This window comes from Balaenoptera musculus, chromosome 20 (genome assembly GCF_009873245.2).
Source record: "Balaenoptera musculus isolate JJ_BM4_2016_0621 chromosome 20, mBalMus1.pri.v3, whole genome shotgun sequence".
Classification (NCBI taxonomy): domain Eukaryota; kingdom Metazoa; phylum Chordata; class Mammalia; order Artiodactyla; family Balaenopteridae; genus Balaenoptera; species Balaenoptera musculus.
The window spans coordinates 52921067-52941052 of record NC_045804.1 but is presented as its reverse complement, the minus strand read 5'-3'; the positions used below and the strand labels follow the sequence as shown (position 1 = coordinate 52941052).

Below are 19986 nucleotides of genomic sequence, written 5' to 3'. Positions count from 1 at the left end.
TAAACCTGCCCACACCTCCCAAAAGAGTCTCTCCCTCGAACACCCCACACATTATGCTGATCTGAGTGTGTCGCCTGCTTCCTGCCGGAGCCCTGGCTGATACACACCCTACCCTGCACATCTATTTCCCTGCTCCACGGCCCGCCTATGGAGCGGGGCCAGCTGGCCATGCAAAGCACCACGACCTCACTGCGGCCAGCGTACATCTCCAGGTCATAAATCCCATTCGGATCGCTAATGACCCACTCAGTTTCACTGCACACTTCAACTTGACACAGACCTCCCCTCAAATCAAGCTTTTAGGATTTCATCCAGGTCCCTTTTGTCCATTTAAACTCATAGCTCTTAAACCCAGGAAGAAGCAGTCCCTTCCTGCTGAGATCTAAGTGGCATCGGTGGTGTCCTGGAACCAGCTCGTACCAGCTCGCAAGAGCCAATTATAAAAATTTTTAGGAATTCTGTGAACCAGTTCTTAAAATTAAATTTCATGCTTTACTTATTATTAAAATTAAATTTTGTAATATTGCAATGAGATAAATTACAGATCTTCCTCGACTTACGATGGAGTCACATCCCAGTAAACCCACTGTAAATTGAAAACATTGTTAAGTCAAAAATGCATTTAATACGTCAAACCTACCAAACATTGTAGCTTAGCCCAGCCTCCCTTGAACGCGGTCAGAACCCTTACATTAGCCTATAGTTGGCCAAAATCATCTAACGCAAACCCTATTTGATACTAAAGTGTTGACTGTCTCGTGTAATGTACTGAATACGGTACTGAAAGTGAAAAATACAGTAGTCGTCTGGGTGCAGAATGGCTGTTAGTGTATCAGTTGTTTCCCCTTGTGACTGCCTTGCTGCCTGGGAGCTGTGGCTGCGGCCCTGCCAGCATCACCAGAGGGTCAGACTGCATTCCGCTAGGCCGGGCAAAAGGTCCAAATTCAAAATTCAAAGCACAGTTTCTACTAAATGCATACTGCTTTCATAAAGTTGAAAAATTGTGAGTCGAACCATCGTTAAGTCAGGGAGGACCTGTACACTAAAAACAAAGGTAATAAAAAATCAATACAGGGCTTCCTTGGTGGCGCAGTGGTTGAGAGTCTGCCTGCCAATGCAGGGGACACGGGTTCGAGCCCTGGTCTGGGAAGATCCCACATGCCACGGAGCAACTGGGCCCGTGAGCCACAACTGCTGAGCCTGCGCGTCTGGAGCCTGTGCTCCGCAACAAGAGAGGCCGCGATGGTGAGGCCCGCACACCGCGATGAAGAGTGGTCCCCGCTTGCCACAATTAGAGAAAGCCCTCGCAGAGAAACGAAGACCCAACACAGTCATAAATAAATAAATAAATAAATAAAAGAACGTGAATTTCTTAAAAAAAAAAATCAATACATATAACTAATTTACTACATTCTGTCATGATCTATGATTTATGACTATTAAATCTGTGTGGTAGAAATACTCTCCAATGGAGGGCTGCTTACATCTCTTCCTGTCTCCGCATTCAGTGATGTCACGGGGGATCCTGAACCTGGCGGTGGTGGAAATATTTACACCACGGAAACTGGCAAACACGTCAATGCAGGGCTTTTTTATTTGTTAGCTTGTTAAACATTTACCAGCACACCACTAAGTGGAACCAATGAAACCCAAGTAAAAACAAATGTGCAATTCTGTATATAAAGATACTGGAGTATGTAGGGCCAAGCCCACCCTCCATGTTCCCACAAGTCCTACCAGGTCAACTGATTCAAGGCAGCAAATTGAGAGGATTTCTCAGGGCTAAGAACTGCATCCTGCAGAGTGTAGGGAAGGTGCGGAGGACGGGAAGGAAATGTGGACCATGCCATCCAAGTCCCAATTCCACGGCTGGGGCATAGGAACTCATTCAGCTGTGACAGAAGTTCAGCTTCAATGTCTAGGCAAAAAAGAAGATTTATTGGTTCACCTAAATGAACATTTCAAGGGTAGTCAATCTTCAGGCTGACTGGGCCCACAGACGTGTAGTTGGATCTAGGTTTTCAGATGATTTCTTATTTTTCTCTTCCCATCTCTCCGTTCTGCTTTCCTCTAAATTAACTTTATTCCCAGGAAGGCTGCCCCTCTGTGATTACAAATGGCCAGGCTTATATCCTGTATCTTACCATCTTATGCCAGCAGCCTAAGAGCTTCTCTTTCCCAGGAGTTCCTGCAAAAGCCAAAGGGCTGGTTTTCATTGGCTGTAATTGCCCGGATGGTCAGGCCCCTGGTCAGGAGATGGTAGGAGGATGTGAGGCTTTGACTGGTCAGTTCTCAGTCATGGGGGACCAGCTGCACCCAAACCCCCTGAACCCAGAGTCAGGAGGGGTGTTTCCTATTCCTCCTACTAGGTCAAGCTCCTATTCCCAGAAGCAGTGTCGGGGGAAAAAGGGCACCAACTCTTCATTACGAGGGCTCACGAGCACACGGCCATGGGCTCTGCTGAGTCTGCTTTCTGCTTTTGGAACTGGGCTGCCTGCCCACAGGGTCACTGTGTGGACAAATCCATATGACAGCTGTAAACCCCCTGGCACAGAGTGCGCTTCTAAAATGCCAGCTGGCATTTTCCTTTCTTCCTTACTTATCTCTTTCCCACCAAAGAGGCACCACTGCTGACACAAGTTTCTCAGTCATAGGGTATGTATAGGATCTCTCTTCACTCACTGTGGACCCAGCTGGCACGGCAGACACCCCTCGTCCTTCAACACTCTGCTAGCGTGCAACTTCTCATAACATCACATCATTTCCTCCCCCACCAGTGACCTGAATTCCACGTCGGGCCTCTCACTGCTGGCGGGAGAAGGAAAAGCCCGGAGCTCAGAGGCACTGCCCCAAGGCCAGGAGCTTCCTGTCTCACGAGTCAGGAGGGAGAGGTCCGGGTGGAGCCAGACAAAACATCTGGACCCAGATCAGGACACGGCTGGGATCTGGACCCAGGGCCAGCCCACAGCAGGCTGGTGGCACTGCCGGGGCATTGCTCCTTCTGGAGAGCAAGCAGGCAACGCCTCCGGCCAACAGTGGATTGACGGAGGGCCTATGACATGCCAGGAGCCGTTCTAAGCTCTGGGAACAAAGTGGGGAAATAAATAACAAGCCTTAGAAGTGCCTTCCTCCCAAAGGTATTACAAGTTCATCTCAAACCTCCAGAGCTCCACCGAGCAGCTCCTGACTCTCACCTGCCCCACTTGCCCTCTCGCATCCCTCTCTGGCCCCTTGGATTCTTGTAATCGTCCACTTCCTGGTTTCTCAGCATCACTAAACTGCCATCTCTTCAAGGGCCAGCACCGTCTTCATCATCTTAGAATCCTCTAGAGCAGCTGAGGCGGTCCATAGAGGTTGCTGGAAAGGATGAACATTCATAACAGCATTTTCACAATAATAAAATAATTGCAAATAACCTAAAATGCTTAGTAATCGAGGGCTCCCTGAATACCTTATGGTAATAGTTATAACAGCAGCTGACATTAATTGAGCACTTTTTATGTGCTAGACGCTGTTTTAAGAACTTGACATGCATCATCTCATTTAATAGTTACAAAACTTCTCTGTTAGTGGCTCCTATTTTCTCCTCATATTACAAGTGTGGCTCAGAGAGGTTAAGAATTTGCTTAATGTCACACAGCTAGTAAGTGGTAGGGCCTGAGCTTGCAATCACCACGCTAGTCTAGGATTACTTGGAGGGTTATGTATCCTTTAAAAGGCAACAGCACAAACAGCGTTTGACTACATGAAGATGTAGATATTAACATATTTACTAAAAGAAGTTAAATGAAAGAAGCTTAAGTTAATATATACATGCTGATGACAGCCCTGTGTCAGACAAGCCCACAATCAGGGTGATGAAATGGAGTTTCTCATCTCTTTCAGGTTTCATTTCTCTGTAAAGCCGTGTATAATTTTTTAAAGTTATCTACCTGTGAGTTTTATGCCCTGGGGGCTGGGCAACCTATTCCCTAATTTGATAGATGAATCCTGGCTGAGATGTTAGGACATGAGACTGACTCAATTCTGCTCCTTCCCAGCAAATGCATTTTACAAGGATCTTCTGAAACAAAGCCCTGGCTGAAGGCTGGCTTTGGGGGGGTCCTGAGAGATGGAGGAGGGGGCTTCCGGGTGGTGGGCATGGGGGATCCTTGTAGAGAGGGTCAGAAAAGCATCAACTTAGTCACAGAAGCATCCCCTGGGTGCCCAGAAATGCAGAATCCCAGGCCCTCCCACATGCAGTGAATCCAAATGTGTCCCTGAACAGGATCTCCAGGTGATCTGTGAGCACATTCAATTTGAGAAGCACACATCTGGAGCGATTCTACTCACGTTGTGGTTCAGAGGCCAGTGCCCACCTCTGAACTGTTTGTTAACGGTCTCCCGCAGGATAAGTACAGAAATTGAGAGTGTCTGGAGGCTTTTAAAGCCATGTGACGACTGCAGTGGTATCCAATCTCCTGATCCGCGGACCACACCCCGACCATCGTTGGTGCTGCAGAACCGGGGCGATGAGTTGCATCTGGTGTGAGTGGAGGACTCGTCCTGCCCGGCAGGGCTCAGCATCACCAGGAGGGCTTGTTAGAGTGCAGCCAGCTGAGCCCCATCCCCAGCACTTCTGGTTCATTAGCTCTGGGGTGAGGCCTGGGCGTCTGCATTTCTAACACACCCCCAGACGGTGCTGACGCTGCTGGTCCTGGGATCACATAGTGAGAAGACAGGTCCCGACCAGTGGGAAAGAGTTACAGGACCCATCTTCTCGCTTAAGAGAAAGAAGAAAGTTCTAACAATGCTGTGTAGCGCAGAAACAGGTGAGCCTCACTCTTTACAAAACGCTTTAACATTCCTTACTTCCCTTGGACCTCACAGTAGCCTTGTGGGCCAAGTTGGTACATTACCATTTCTATTCTAGAGATGAGGAGACTGACTTGTCCACGGTCAAGTGGCAGAACAGGTCCACATCACCTGGTGGTTCATATGGAGCCTGGGTGGGAGTTTGGGTCTGCTGGTTTTAAGACCCCTCCTACCTTAAAGAAACTGGGGCCTCTTCTTTCATGAATTCTAGCCAGCTGGCTTCACTGGCCATGCAGATTTCTCACCCTTTCTTCCCCAGAGATGAGGCTCTCCTTTCACTGGCGGTCAGGCTCTGGACTAAAGTGCTCAACCACGGTGAGCCTCAGACCTTACAGGGGTGATTGTTGTTAATGGCTTAATTGTTGTTATTTTAGATGAATTAAATATTTTTAAATGCCTCAGTTTTATTTTCTAGCACAGTAAATAACCCTAGATAGGATCCTCATAGACAAAAGCCCTTTGGGGTCCTCAGTAATTTTTTAAAGTATAAAAAAGGGTCCAGGGACGTCCCTGGTGGCGCAGTGCTTAAGAATCCACCTGCCAATGCAGGGGACACGGGTTCGAGCCCTGGTCCAGGAAGATCCCACATGCCACGGAGCAACTAAGCCCGTGCACCACAACTACTGAGCCTGCGCTCTAGAGCCCACGAGCCACAACTACTGAGCCCACGTGCCACAACTACTGAAGTCCATGCACCTAGAGCCTGTGCTCCACAACAAAAGAAGCCACCGCAATGAGAAGCCTGCGCACTGCAACGAAGAGTAGCCGCCACTCACTGCAACTAGAGAAAGCCCGCGCGCAGCAACAAAGACCCAATGCAACCAATAATTAATCAATTAATTAATTTTTAAGAAAGGTCCAGAGAACAAGGCTTTTGAGAACAGCTAGCATAGGACTTTAGCTAAACCTTGAGGGGTCTGTTGAGGACAGAGCTTTGGAAAGGAAAGTAGATTCTCCTTCTACTCCTCCGCCAGCACAACCTCAACCTGCCTCCAGGACAGCAAACCTCCCCAGGATGCAGCACAGGAAGAGGCAAAAGGAACCCTCCTCTCTTGCTTCCTTTCCTGGAATGTGCCCCGCCAGCCTCCCCACTGGTGTCACATGCTTCCTTTCCTGGAATGTGTCCCGCCAGCCTCCCCACCGGTGTCACACCCTGTCCTTCCAAACAAATGCCCCTGGAGGTTTCCACATCAAGGAAGATGATGCTGAGAATGCCTTGGCCAGCGGGAGAAGAGAGGGTTAGAGGGAGGAAGCGGAGCTGGAGAGTGTGGACGACTGTCTGTCGTCCATGCTTCTACACTGATTCTGCTGCTTCTGGACAAACCTCCAAGGAACAGCTTTGGAGTCAAGGTGAATTTCCCTGCTGCACTGGGTGCCTGGGGCTCTACACCTTGGCTTTCTGTAATCCCCCATCTCCTCCCCACCCCCAAAAACACACCCATGGGGGCACCTCCCCCAACCATCACATATCTTCAGCCTAAGGAACGACTGGTGTAAATGACCTGCGATCAGCCCATTGCCTCCAGTGTTGCAAAGCCCAGAGAGGATGAGCTACACGTGCTCTCCTCCTGGCTGTAAAGGGTCAGTGTAACCTACGAGGGGCGCTCCAGGGCTCTGGAGAGAAACATACAGCAAAATGGTTGTGAGACACTCAGGGCAGGATCCTGTGTTTTTTGGCCGTAGACACTCATGGGAGTGAAATATTTAAGGAAGAAATAATTCCAAACTTACCCAAACCCTTCCAGAGGAAAACACACAAACACACACACACACCCCAGCTCATTTTATGAAGTCAGTGTATAAACTTTGATATCAAAACAAAAATTATAGGTTAATCTCAATCATGAACATGAACACCAATGCTAAAAATTCTAAGACATATATTAGCAAACTGAATCCAGCAACATATAAGAAAGATAGTATATACTGGGATAAGACTGGGTTTATTCCAGGATTGTAAATTTGATGGAACATTATAAAATCAATTAGTGTTAATACTCTACATACACAGATTAAAGGAGAAAAATCATATGATTGTTTCAATGCATGTGGGACAGGAAGGGGGCAGGGCACAACCGTTAAAAGAATGACAGCCATGGAGGACAGACATAAACTGGTTAGAATCTACTAGGACCAAGATAGCGAACAATTTGACTTCCAGTGGACCTTGCGCCTCATTATATACTCACTGTAATACAACACCATGCTAAATGACATACCCACCAGCGCCATGACAGTTCCGAGGCTGACCACAAAAGGCCAAAAAGTGGGCAGTGACCCAATTCCTGGAAATCTCTACCCCTTTCCCAAAATAGTTGGAATAATCTTCCCACTCATTAGCCTATGAAATCCTCCCACTCATTAGCCTATGAAATTACCGAGCCCATAAAAACTAACAACCTCATACCCTGGGGCCTCTCGCCTTCTGAGATGGCCCACACTCTGTCTATGGAGTGTGTATCTCCCTGAATAAACCTGCTTTCACTTTACTATGGTTCACTCTTGAATTCTTTCCTACTGGAAGCCAAGAACCCACACTGGCAGCCCATCCCAGGGACTCGCTGGAGACCTGGGACGTGATCATCCTCTTGCACCCCACCACTTTTCCCTGAAACAGGTGCAGAAAAAGAAAAGTGTTTGATAAACATTCAACACCCATCTACCATGTTAAGCATGTGCTATTACTAGTGTCCCTCCATTTACCTTTTTTTAAATGCTTCTTCTTAAACTATAAATAAAAGGGAATGCCCATGATTGTACGAGTTTTTATACATGCTTGTAAATATATGCTTGTAAAAAAAACATCAGACTTAATGGTAAAACGGTAAAATGTTGAAAGCTTTTCCTTTGAGATCAAGAATAAGACATGTAGGGACCTCCCTGGAGGTCCAGTGGTTAAGATACTTCCATTGCAGGGGGCGAGGGTTCCATCCCTGTTTGGAGAATGAAGATCCTGCATGCCACATGGTGTGCCCCCCAAAAAAAAAAAAATTAGGGAAAACTGGATGAGGGGTATACAGGAATTCTGTACTATCCTCGCAACCTTTCTCTAAATCCAAAATTAATCCAAAATTAAAAGTTTATTTATAAAAATTTAAAAATAAAAATGCAAAAGTAAATTATACTTGTATATTCCAGCACCAAACAGGTAGAAAATGATTTTTTAATTATCCTATTTATAATTGAAATTTAAAAATCAATTTCCTAGCAGCAAATAAAACAAAGCACATACAAGACCTCTACAGAGAAAATTATAGAACTATTAGACCTTAGATCATTAAGAACTACTAAAAAAAACCCCAAAACAAAGATACAGCATGTTAACTGATTAGAAGACTCCATAGAATACAGGTATCATTTCCTCCCAAATCAATTTATAGACTCAGTACAATCCAAAGTAAACATTTCTATAGCCTTCCTTCTTTCTTCCTTCCTCCCTCATACCCTTCCTCTCCCACCCCCCTTCCTTTGCCATAAGTTAACAAGTTAATCCATTTTATAAGGAAATGCAAAAGATCAAGAATCACCAATGTATTCTTGAAGAAGAAAAACAAGGGGAAAAGATTTGCTTGCTCTACCAAAAGGGACCCGAGGGGCATAGGAAAGGATGGATTTCTTTAAAAAGAAGTAGTTTAGAGGGCAGACAGCAGAAGCAAGAAGAACTACAATCCTGCAGCCTGTGGAACAAAAACCACATTCACAGAAAGACAGACAAGATGAAAAGGCAGAGGGCTATGTACCAGATGAAGGAACAAGATAAAACCCCAGAAAAACAACTAAATGAAGTGGAGATAGGCAACCTTCCAGAAAAAGAATTCAGAATAATGATAGTGAAGATGATCCAGGACCTCAGAAAAAGAATGGAGGCAAAGATCGAGAAGATGCAAGAAATGTTTAACAAAGACCTAGAAGAATTAAAGAACAAACAAACAGAGATGAACAATACAATAACTGAAATGAAAACTACACTAGAAGGAATCAATAGCAGAATAACTGAGGCAGAAGAACGGATAAGTGACCTGGAAGACAGAATGGTGGAATTCACTGCTGCGGAAGAGAATAAAGAGAAAAGAATGAAAAGAAATGAAGACAGCCTAAGAGACTTCTGGGACAAAATCAAACACAACAACATTCGCATTATAGGGGTCCCAGAAGGAGAAGAGAGAGAGAAAGGACCAGAGAAAATATTTGAAGAGATTATAGTCGAAAACTTCCTTAACATGGGAAAGGAAATAGCCACCCAAGTCCAGGAAGCGCAGAGAGTCCCATACAGGACAAACCCAAGGAGAAACACACCGAGACACATAGTAATCAAATTGGCAAAAATTAAAGACAAAGAAAAATTACTGAAAGCAGCAAGGGAAAAATGACAAATAACATACAAGGGAACTCCCATAAGGTTAACAGCTGATTTCTCAGCAGAAACTCTACAAGCCAGAAGGGAGTGGCATGATATACTTAAAGTGATGAAAGGGAAGAACCTACAACCAAGATTACTCTACCTGGCAAGGATCTCATTCAGATTCAATGGAGAAATCAAAAGCTTTACAGACAAGCAAAAGCTAAGAGAATTCAGCACCATCAAGCCAGATCTACAACAAATGCTAAAGGAACTTCTCTAAGTGGGAAACACAAGAGAAGAAAAGGACCTACAAAAATAAACCCAAAACAATTAAGAAAATGGTCATAGGAACATACATATTGATAATTACCTTAAACGTGAATGGATTAAATGCTCCAACCAAAAGACACAGGCTTGCTGAATGGATACAAAAACAAGACCCATATATATGCTGTCTACAAGAGACCCACTTCAGACCTAGGGACACACTCAGACTGAAAGTGAGGGGATGGAAAAAGATACTCCATGCAAATGGAAATCAAAAGAAAGCTGGAGTAGCAATACTCATATCAGATAAAATGGACTTTAAAATAAAGAATGTTACAAGAGACAAGGAAGGACACTATATAATGATCAAGGGATCAATCCAAGAAGAAGATATAACAATTATAAATATATATGCACCCAACATAGGAGCACCTCAATACATAAGGCAACTGTTAACAGCTATAAAAGAGGCAATCAAGAGTAACACAAAAATAGTGGGGGACTTTAACACCTCACTTACACCAATGGACAGATCATCCAAACTGAAAATAAATAAGGAAACAGAAGCTTTAAATGACACAATAGACCAGATAGATTTAATTGATATTTATAGGACATTCCATCCAAAAACAGCAGATTACACTTTCTTCTCAAGTGCGCACGGAACATTCTCTAGGATAGATCACATCTTGGCTCACAAATCAACCCTCACTAAATTTAAGAAAACTGAAATCATATCAAGCATCTTTTCTGACCACAACACTATGAGATTAGAAAGGAATTACAGGGAAAAAAACGTAAAAAACACAAACACATGGAGGCTAAACAATACGTTACTAAATAACCAAGAGATCACTGAAGAAATCAAAGAGGAAATCAAGAAATACCTAGAGACAAATGACAATGAAAACATGATGATCCAAAACCTACGGGATGCAGCAAAAGCAGTTCTAAGAGGGAAGTTTATAGCTATACAAGCCTACCTCAAGAAACAAGAAAAATCTCAAATAAACAATCTAACCTTACACCTAGAGGAACTAGAGAAAGAAGAACAAACAAAACCCAAAGTTAGCAGAAGGAAAGAAATCATAAAGATCAGAGCGGAAATAAATGAAATAGAAACAAAGAAAACAATAGCAAAGATCAATAAAACTAAAAGCTGGTTCTTTGAGAAGATAAACAAAATTGATAAGCCATGATCAACTGGGATTTATCCCAGAGATGCAAGGATTCTTCAATATATGCAAATCAATCAATGTGATACAGCATATTAACAAATTGAAGAATAAAAACCATATGATCATCTCAATAGATGCAGAAAAAGCTTTTGACAAAATTCAACACCCATTTATGATAAAAGCCCTCCAGAACGTGGGCACAGAGGGAACCTACCTCAACATAATAAAGGCCATATATGACAAGCCCAAAGCAAACATCATTCTCAATGGTGAAAAACTGAAAGCATTTCCTCTAAGATCAGGAACGAGACAAGGATGTCCACGCTCACCACTATTATTCAACACAGTTTTGGAAGTCCTAGCCATGGTAATCAGAGAAGAAAAAGAAATAAAAGGAATACAAATTGGAAAAGAAGAAGTAAAACTGTCACTGTTTGCAGATGACATGATACTATACATAGAGAGTCCTAAAGATGCCACCAGAAAACTACTAGAGCTAATCAATGAATTTGGTAAAGTTGCAGGATACAAAATTAATGCACAGAGTTCTCTTGCATTCCTATACACTAATGATGAAAAATCTGAAAGAGAAATTAAGGAAACACTCCCATTTACCATTGTAACAAAAAGAATAAAATACCTAGGAATAAACCTACCTAGGGAGACAAAAGACCTGTATGCAGAAAACTATAAGACACTGATGAAAGAAATTAAAGATGATACCAACAGATGGAGAGATATACCATGTTCTCTTGGATCGGAAGAATCAATATTGTGAAAATGACTATACTACCCAAAGCAATCTACAGATTCAAAGCAATCCCTATCAAATTACCGATGGCATTTTTTATGGAACTAGAACAAAAAATCTTAAAATCTGTATGGAGACACAAAGGACTCCGAATAGCCAAAGCAATCTTGAGGGAAAAAAGCGGAGCTGGAGGAATCAGACTCCCTGACTTTGGACTATACTACAAAGCTACAGTAATGAAGACAATATGGTACTGGCACAAAAAACAGAAACATAGATCAATGGAACCAGATAGAAAGTCCAGAGATAAACCCACGCACCTATGGTCAACTAATCTATGACAAAGGAAGCAAGGATATACAATGGAGAAAAGACAGTCTCTTCAATAAGTGGTGCTGGGAAAACTGGACAACTACATGTAAAAGAATGAAATTAGAACACTCTCTAACACCATACACAAAAATAAACTCAAAATGGATTCAAGACCTAAATGTAAGACCGGACACTATAAAACTCTTAGAGGAAAACATAGGAAGAACACTCTTTGACATAAATCACAGCAATATCTTTTCTGATCCACCTCCTAGAGTAATGGAAATAAAAACAAAAATAAACAAATGGGACCTAATGAAACTTAAAAGCTTTTGCACAGCAAAGGAAACCATAAACAAGACGAAAAGACAACCCTCAGAATGGGAGAAAATATTTGCAAGCGAATCAACGGACAAAGGATTAATCTCCAAAATATATAAACAGCTCATGCAGCTCAATATTAAAAAAAACAAACAACCCAGTCCAAAAATGGGCAGAAGAACTAAATAGACATTTCTCCAAAGAAGACATACAGATGGCCACGAAGCACATGAAAAGATGCTCAACATCACTAATTATTAGAGAAATGCAAATCAAAACTACAATGAGGTATCACCTCACACCAGTTAGACTGGGCATCATCAGAAAATCTACAAACAACAAATGCTGGAGAGGGTGTGGAAAAAAGGGAACCCTCTTGCTCTGTTGGTGGGAATGTAAATTGATACAGCCACTATGGAGAACAGTATGGAGGTTCCTTAAAAAACTAAAAATTGAACTACCATACGACCCAGCAATCCCACTACTGGGCGTATACCCTGAGAAAACCAAAATTCAAAAAGACACATGCACCCCAATGTTCACTGCAGCACTATTTACAATAGCCAGGTCATGGAAGCAACCTAAATGCCCATCGACAGGAGAACGGATAAAGAAGATGTGGTACATATATACAGGCTCAAATTGGCCCCAGGCCAATTGAGGTTTCAGGCTCAAATTGGCCCCAGGCACTCACTCACAAAGCTCCTGAAAGTGTTAGGAGGAAGGTGGGGTGGAGGTGGGGGGCGACTGAGACGCAGAGAAAAGCTTCCGAGTGACTTAAGATTCCTACTGGTGCTAAGAACTAACTGGGAATTCCCAGAATATTTCCTTTTGTTTTTTCCTCTTTGGCCTCTGTGCCCTTCATAAGACCCCTGGCATCTAACAAAAGCTGCCACAATTCTGTTTTCAAATGTTATGCATATAAATCATCCCCCCCCCACCCCGTGCACCCGGAGGGTCAAGGAGAAACTGAGCAGAGAGCAGAGGAAGGGCGAGGGCTGCCCTGGGCAGAGTCTAGAAGGCTGTGTGTGGGGGGGGGCAGCGGTGGGGTTCCCCGGGGAACTATTACCACGTCTCCTTAATAAAGTCCAACCTTGGGCGGCAGGAGCAGCTGAGGTCCAGATCACTCAGTTCATGTCATCGGCTATTAGAACTTCTGGGGAGGAATGATGACTGAGCTTGTGTGTTTCCAGGCGGGTCTCCCGGCGGTTCTTAAGCCAGGGTTACACCACCCTGGGAGGCTTCCTTGCCGCTCCCCGGGCAGAGGAGAGAAGTGACAGCTAAGAGGTCTGGGACTTCGTTTTAAAGTTTGTCTTTAGACTTCACCCTGTACTGAAACATGTCGGTTGCCCTTGAAACTAAGGAACAAGGGGAAATGGTATATTCCAAAGTGTGTGTGCCCTTCCCTTGCCAAACAACTCCCAAAGGCAATAACGGTGATGATGATAATAATAATAATAATATTAGTTATACTTATTGAGTGCTTTCTATGTCCTACACACTTTTTAAGCTTTCACTCCCCCTGAAGCCCCATGAGAGAGGTACCACTGTGCCCCTTTTGTAGGTGCAGAAACAGGTTAAAATTGGCCTAAAGCCACCCTGGAGCCTGGATTTGACCCCGGGGGCGGCCCTGGAGCCCGCGTTCTTCTGGACCTCACTCCCTGGCTCCCCTGATGGAAGGCGGAAAATCCCAGCCTGCTGTTCTCTGCGGCCCTCCGGTCACTCTCCACACTTGGCTTGAGCCAGACCGTAGCACCCACCTAACGCTCGGGGTCACAATGGGGGCACCCTCAGGGCAGCTGTGGTCCTGCATTCACTGGTCCTCTGTCTTACCCAGAGGTCCTTGGGGCAGGTTCTCCGGGCTGCAGTCAGTCCCCGCTTCTCCCTGTTGCATCCGCACCCCACTTGATGGGCTCTGGGGCCCCAAAGCAGGGGCTCCATGCCCTGATGCTAATCCAGCAGGGTCGTGCTGGTTCATAGAAAGTCATGTGCTGTGACTCGGACACACAGCGACATCCCAACCTTCCTACCCCAGGGCCTGGCTTCATCGTGTCCCCACGGGGACAGTTCTAGCCCTCTGCCCAGGCAGGTGCAAGGTACAGAAGAGACACCGACCATCATTCTGCATTTGGGGTTAGAGACTGCTCCCCCAACCCCCAATCTCACACACACACACACACACACACACACACACAGGCGCGCACACACACACACTCACACACACGCACACGCGCACACACACACACACAGGCGCACACACTCACACACACGCACACGCACACACACACAAGCCCCGGAGCTCCTTATTTCCTGTGTACCTGTGGACCACAATAGCTTTCCTTGTCCCAGAGAAGAACAAAGCCTTTTCAAGCCTTAGTCTGTACAATCCTCGCCAACCTATTTCCAGGCACTTGTGAGAATCCCTTTCATTACCAGCGACTCCTCTTTCTGCCCTGACAGAGTTTTAAGGCTTTTCTTTTAACCACCTTTTTCTCTGCCTGCAGCTGGAGGCGTGCTCCTCAGACCCCTATTGCTATTCCTGCTTTGCTCTCCCCTCTTTCGTCCTCCCTTTCATGGTGAAGATTGATCTCTGCCCAGTAGGCATTGTGAAGTTCCCTGCTATGGTTCCTTCATCTTCAGCCTGCCTGTCTGCGGTATTTTAATAGAAGCACCCTCTGGGAGGGTCCACCCTTTCTCCCTCCTCAGACCTAGAAAGTCATTTTCTGATGCCCAATTTCAGTCAATATTGGTCCATCGATTTCTTTTCTTCTATGCTGACTTTACCCTCCCAGGGACCAGACTGTCAACCCTGTGAGGATAGGCACCCATCCTGTCATGTCCGAGACTTACATCCCTGGTACCTGGGATAGCGTCAGGCACACAGTAGAGACTCGGTAAATATCCGCAGAATTTGTTCAGCCCACCAATCCAACATCCTTAACTATTCAAGTCACATCTCAACATAAATGCCTTCAAGATGGGGAAAAGGAGGGAAAGGTGACATCAGGGAGCATCTCAACTTGTCTCTTATATAAGGGAGAAAAATTTTCCCAGAAGTCCCAGGTAGACTTCCTCTTCTTCTCATTGGTCCAAATCAGGTCACATGACTACCTCTGGGAAATTCTGTACTTGGTTATTCTGTTTCTGAAATTGGAGGCAGCAAGAGCAAAAAGGGGGCCAGAAATGGCTTGTGTAGGCAAACAACACTGTCTGCCAGAAAAGCCTTCGCAGAGAAACCACAAGACATTTGAATGAAGATTGCTCAAGCCATTTTAGGCTGGGAAATTTTTAAAAACTGAGAAGAAAGGCACATTTCAGACTTAGTCCAGACATTTTGACTTAGACCCGAGTTAGACCTGTCTTAGGAAAAACCCTAGGCTGGAAAGCCCCTCTGCTGGAGGAAAAGCCCGTGTGTTCAAATGCATGGCTACCAGCTCTGGGGTACAGCCAGAAATTCTATTCCAGGAAGCCAGATGATGGGTTATACTGTGACCATATTATGCTAATAATGTGGCTTCATCAGTAGTTAGGGATCAAAAGCTAGAGGAGGGGGGCAACTCTCATCTCAAGTTGATCACAAAAGCCCATCGACCTTGGACATGATTATGTCAGGAGTAAGGATGGGACTGAGGGACCAAGTCCATTTTCCCATCAAGAATATCCTTTTCCCAAACTGGCTGAACTGTATCCTTTACCCAAGTTACGTAAACACTTGTTATGACCATTATTATGGGTCCAAGTGTCTCATTTATGTTGACTCATGGGCCTTTGGGCTCCCACACATGGGAAGTTGGAAAGTGACAATTCAGTCAAAACAGAAGTTTGGCATAATGCAGTAAAAAGGAAAAGAAAAACCCCAAACAAAGTTCTGTGTATGTCTCTGTACATGTGTTTGTGAGAAAACACACCCACACATAATGTTAAAAGGCCACACTGGTGTGATGACATCCTAAGCCCAGGCCTGTCCATGTAGCTCTGACCACATTCAAATGCTTCAATTCAGCAAGTGATTTTGAATATCCACAATGTCTTTCTTTCATCTGGACAAGCTAAACCAAGTTACTTTGTGAAGAGAATAGAATTCATCATCACGCTGCTGTGTTTGGAGATGTTCTCAGTAAAATGAGTGCCAGCCTCTGCAACTTGCAGATTTACCCAGCTATTCATCTATTTATCCAGCCACCCAGCCACTTATCCACCTATCTTTCCAACCTAGATATCTATCTATCCACCCATCCATACCGCCATCCATTCATCCAACAAATACTCATTCATTTCTGTGGGACTTTCACTATCTTTTCTTCTTCCTGGCCTTGTAGAGATGTACTTTCTCCCTGTTTAGCCTTCACTTTTCACAGGGAATGCCTTTCCCCCTTTCTCATTTTGTGAAAACCCACTGACCCTTAAAATCCAGGGTCAATCCTCTTTTGAAAGAGGCACCATGGACCTCCACCATAAGCCCACAGTGTTATCTTAATTATTATGGTAACTATGTCTTGTATTCCTCTCTCATTATGTAATAAATTACTGCCTTCAACATCTCTGCACTGTTGTATTGCATTGCTCTTGTCTCTTGTGATTGAAACATTCTGTACTATTTTTTATCTCCCCAAGTAAACTGTAAACTCTGTGAGGAGAGAGACTATGGTTTTTACTTCTTTGCCACCTCCCTCCACAGCTGGCCTTTTGCATAACATTATGCAAATTGTAGGCACTCAAAAAATATACTTTGATTGGGTGCGCAGTTTCGTCTATGAAGTGGGGATAATACTGGTGTTATAGGAATTCTGTGAGGATTAATTGAGACAGTGTATATTAAAGAGCTTCTTAAACTGCAAAGTCCCAAAGACATTATTATTGATGATAATATGGCTTTATTTCTCATAAAAATAATAAAGAGTTAATAGCCATATCTTAAGTTATCTACAAGCTGAATGAATAAGCATGTATTCAACAAACATTTCATTAGTACTTATAGAATCATTAGGTCCTACGCAAGGTACCGGAGCGACAAGGTGGATGGAACATAGTCCCAGGCTTCAAGGAATTCTTACTTTAGCAAAGGAGCAGAAACATAAGTGCCTGTGATTGTGTGTGAGGCTGCAGAAAGCTCCATTATATAGACACAAAGTGCTCCGAGACACTTGAAAGGTTCCTTAATTCTGCCTGGGGCATTAAGAAAAACTTTAAAGAAGAGCTGTCACTTGAGCTGACCCTGGGAGGTGAACAGAAGTCCAGTAGATGAAAAAGAAAAAGAAGAGAAAAAGTAGAGAAAAAGGAAAAGAACATTCTAGGGAAGAAACAGAGTAGAAGTGCCAGGTGTGTTTGGGAAGAGGAAGCAGGATGATCTGATCACAACCTAAGGACTTTGTGAACCGTGTTAAGGAACATGAACTTGATTCCAAAGACAATGCAAAAACCACAGAAAAGGGCTTCCCTGGTGGCGCAGTGGTTGAGAATCTGCCTGCCAATGCAGGGGACATGGGTTCGAGCCCTGGTCCGGGAAGATCCCACATGCCGCAGAGCAACTAAGCCCGTGCACCACAACTACTGAGCCTGCACTCTAGAGCCCACGAGCCGCAACTACTGAAGCCCACGTGCCTAGAGCCTGTGCTCCGCAACAAGAGAAGCCACCGCAGTGAGAAGCCCGCGCACCACAACGAAGAGTAGCCGCCGCTCGCTGCAATTAGAGAAAGCCCGTGCGCAGCAACAAAGACCCAACACGGCCAAAAATAAATAAATAAATTTATTTTTAAAAAACCCACAAAGGAGGGAAATGATTAGATTTGTATTCCGGCTAAATGACTATCACTGACAATGCTTTCCGATGCGAATAACAGAACCCCAATGAAAACTAGCTTTCCGATGCGAATAACAGAACCCCAATGAACACTAGCTTAAACAATAAGGACATTTATTATCTCACCTAACTGGAAATTCAAGGATAGGCAGGCTACAGGCATGGTACAATCAGCCCCCCAAAGACCCATGATCTTTCCATGTCTCCACTGTGCAAACTCTAGTTATTGCCTTATTCCGGGGTGGCTGCAAGATGGCCGTTCCAGTAACACATTCAGGCGCAAACAAATCCTCCAGCATCCTCCCAGGCGGCACCCCTCCCCACGCCTCACTGGGCCACACGGCCCTGTCAGAGGAGAGAGGCCTGTGCTGTGCCTGGCTTGGACCGATCATCTGAGCTGGAATGACACTGGAGCATCCACCATGATGCCCACCACAGAGACCCTGGCTGCCAGCTTGCAGGTGGGCTCCAAGGGGAGACTGAAGACAGGGAGACCCATTGAGGGGACAGTGCAAGATTACTGGACCCGACACCTGGACCAGAGAGGTGGCTATGGGCATGGAGGAGGAGGAGAAATTGAAGACACACCTTGCATGTGAAAAAGAACTTGGCAACTCATCATATGTGGAGTGAGAAACCAGGAGTTGAGAATGCTCCGAGCTTCCAATCTTAGGTGACAGTGGGATTAGTGTCCTATTGCCTGAGATGGGTGTCTGGGTGGTGACTTGGCATGTTTCCTACACCAAGGCCTGCCTGAAAAAGACTGAAAGCATGAGAAAGAAAGACACTCCACTTCTCTCTTTCCCCAAGAATCAGTACAGCGTAGCAGTGGAAGGACTGACTCTGAAGTCATGCCACCTGCTTCCCATAACTTATGAGCTGAGAACCTCAAGTCAACTTTTATTTCCTCATCTGTGAAATGGGTATAATAATGCCTAGCTTGTAGGGTTGTCGTGTCAAGGGCTAAACATAGTCCTGGAATATAAGAGACACCATGGTATAACAGATAAAGGAGGGGACCCAGGTTCAAGCCCTAGTTAGGTCACTCAGTGACTCTATGACCTCAGACGAGTTACTGAACCTCTCTGAACCTCAACTTATTCATCTATAAAATGGGGGAAATACTTGCTCACAGGATTGCTAAGAAAACTGGATTAGAAAAATATGTCAAGTGCTCATAGAAAACAAACTTATGGTTACCAAAGAGGAAAGGGCCGGGGGAGGGATAAATTAGGAGGTTGGGATTAACGTATACACACTACTATATATAAAATAGATAACCAACAAGGACCTACTGTATAGTACAAGGAACTGTACTCAATATTTTATAATAACCTATAAGGGAAAAGAATCTGAAAAAGATATATATGTATATGTATGTATAACTGAATCACTTTGCTGTACACCTGAAACTAACATGACATTGTAAATCAACTATACTTCAATCAAGAAAGAAAGAAAGAAAGAGAGAGAAAGAAAGGAAAATATGTCAAGTGCTAAAGTGGACTTTGGTGTTTTTTGGCTGTCCAAATGAGAGGCAGAGTCCTGCAGTAACTAGATACGTAGAACATTCTGGATCTTCCTCTCCCAGCTCCCGTGAAGCTCAAGCATGGCTGGTGACCTAGACTCTTGTCAATCAGATGCACAGGCTCCTATGCTTTGAATGAGCGGAGGGAGGGGAACTGAAGCTAGAAAAGAGGAATGGGGTGGAGTTGGGGGACAGTAGTATGTAAGTAGTAATGGTGCCAGGCCAGAGGGTTCAGCAGTGCAGCCTCTGATCTCTGGAATTTAGTGGTGCTGGCAGCAGGTTTTGTTTTTTATTTTCCTGAACCAGTTCTGTGGCACGATTTTTGCTGTTCTTTGACTGCAAAGCCCTGCTTCGTTCCTGCCTATTTGCTCTGTCTGGTTATCTGATCTTTCTGAGAATTCTGTGAATGACCCAGTAGCCTCAAAATAATGTTTTTCCTGCTTTAATCTGTGTCAGTCATTTTCTGTGCTTATAACTAGGAATCCTGACTACACAAGTGCCTAGCATGATGCCTGGCATGGAAGGGGAATGTCACGTTGGTTCTTTTCTCCTTTGGGCTCCTTATTCTCAGCTTCTTTCCTTCCATGCAAGTTTCCTTCTAACTACATGATGCTCTGATCAGTGGAAGGAAAA

At 44.5% G+C, this 19986-nt stretch overlaps 1 long non-coding RNA gene across 2 annotated transcripts in view; it reads right to left on the bottom strand.

Moving 5' to 3' along the window:
- Positions 1-1614: 1614 nt before the first annotated feature.
- The window catches only part of LOC118887052, a 48307-nt gene continuing 29935 nt past the window's right edge, over positions 1615-19986 (bottom strand). For both annotated transcript variants that reach the window (XR_005017872.1, XR_005017873.1), the window contains exons 2-3: positions 3195-3357; positions 1615-1918 (exon numbers count right to left, since the gene is read on the bottom strand). This is a non-coding gene — a long non-coding RNA (uncharacterized LOC118887052). The remainder of the gene's footprint in view (positions 1919-3194; positions 3358-19986) is intronic.